The 1932-nt window shown below is 30.4% G+C and overlaps 1 protein-coding gene across 1 annotated transcript in view; it reads right to left on the bottom strand.

The window, feature by feature from the left end:
- EPYC (epiphycan) overlaps positions 1 to 1662 on the bottom strand; it is a 51596-nt gene extending 49934 nt beyond the window's left edge. Inside the window, exon 1 of the mRNA XM_006870718.1 lies at positions 1584 to 1662. The gene's annotated coding sequence lies outside the window, so the exon portion shown is untranslated. The remainder of the gene's footprint in view (positions 1 to 1583) is intronic.
- Positions 1663 to 1932: the final 270 nt, after the last annotated feature.

Consider the following 1932-nt stretch of genomic DNA (forward strand, 5'->3'; position numbering starts at 1 on the left):
AGTCAGAATTAATAAAACTACACATTCTGAAAACACTATATGCCAAGGTTTTCTTACGGAAGATTCATATACACATGAGATTAGAATAATCATTTGTTTTATATTTCCTTATTCAGGAAAATTCTTATTTTCCATTATAAAAAAAATCATGCTTTTTAGGTACTCAATAGTAATTTTGATTATTTTAGGTTTGTGTGTACTACTTTAAATATATTCAGTTGAGAAAAGGAATTCTAAAATTTAATATAAAATAAATTGTTATCTAGTGGCCATTTATTAGCATGCAAAGTCTTAGAGAACTTTTATTAAGTGTTTGCAATTTTTACATGCTGTATGTTTTTTATACTCTTTATGGTTCTACTTGAAGAACAGTGCTATGGTATTTGTGCCTATGTACACATATAAAGTGGCATTTATGGTAAATGTTACTTGTAAACTTGAATGCATTGGCAGACAAATTGAACTTTAGTTGCTTGAAAGAGAGTCTTTATGAAGCAGGTTTATGCAGAAGGATATGAAATTCCTCTGAGAATAAGAAGCAGTACAAGGAGCTCATTTTTCATCCTCTTCTATGAGTTCTTCAAACAAACTTTTTATTCAACTGGATAAAGTAAGCCTCTATTTTATTTGTACTTTCAGAGGCCACTACAGGATTGCAGATTTGGAACTATTCTAGGCAATTACCAATTAAGTCCTACTTAATAAAGCAGTATAATGTGCAAATATATATATATATATATATTTTTTTTTTTTCAGGAACTATTCTCTTAAATTCAAGTGTAAAGTACAGGCAACTACTAGCATACAATAATATAATGTTGTTTTCTATTTCTGGAAACTTTCCAAGGAAATATGTACTTGCTGACACTTTTCCATATATCGGTGTACATTATAAATGACTGTGTATCAGGGCTTACCTGAATTTGGCATATGCCCTACTACTATCAGCAATAAGGTACCTGTGTGCATCTTAGATTATGTGAAGAGCAGCTACCTGTGTTTGCTATAAAAAAAAACGAAATTCCTTCTTTGAAGTAATTATAGTACCATGCAATGTTCCTTCATTGAAATTTTGAAATTTTCTACCTTACTCCATTTAATATTTTTAAATAAATATTTTAAAACTTTAAGAAAATAGTTAAAAAGACATTCTAAATACATCACACCAGAGAAACACAGAATATTTTTAAACATTTAAAGCCTCACCTTTTCTCCCTTTGCATAATATTTCAATCAATAAAAATCAATAGTTCTAGTTAGTCTAGGCTGGCAAAGAATGTGACCCGTGTCAGTACACTTGATTTAAGGTACATATTGGAAACTACGGTTGTTTTACTGGCATCTGTCATGGTTTTAAGGTCAACTATCCTGCTGTATGTTATGAATTCTTAAACTAGTTCAAAATTATGGATTTTCCAAGAATAATATAAATATAGAGTCAATAGCAAAATTAAACTCACTTCATTGAATCAAAGTTCACCATGAAAGATGAAAGCAAATTGAATTATTTCTTAAAGGTTGTTAGAGTTGGAAAAAAAGTCTCTAACCCAACAAGAAAACAAGTATAAAAACTTACCTTTTACCTTTGGCTCCTACTTGGTGCAATGGCATGAAGCGAATGAGAATGCAGAGCCCGTGGTATTTGCCTTGACCAATGGATGTGAATTCTGGCTCTGTGGGAGGTGGAATTCATCACACTCGATTTTCTGTTTAGAAAAGCTAACCTTGAGAAATGCTTCTAGTTTTTAAAACCTCAAATTGTTTTATAGTCACCAAAATTAAGCAGTGGAATCCAAACCACATAGTATATAAAACTTTTATAATTATTTCTATTAGTAAGAACTGCCATATGCTACTTCTACTCTTTTAAATGGCAAATTTGGGTTTTATCATATTTCACCTATAACAAATGCATCAATTAAGAAATCAAAT

The sequence above is a fragment of the Chrysochloris asiatica genome, unplaced genomic scaffold, assembly GCF_000296735.1.
Source record: "Chrysochloris asiatica unplaced genomic scaffold, ChrAsi1.0 scaffold00149, whole genome shotgun sequence".
Taxonomy (NCBI): domain Eukaryota; kingdom Metazoa; phylum Chordata; class Mammalia; order Afrosoricida; family Chrysochloridae; genus Chrysochloris; species Chrysochloris asiatica.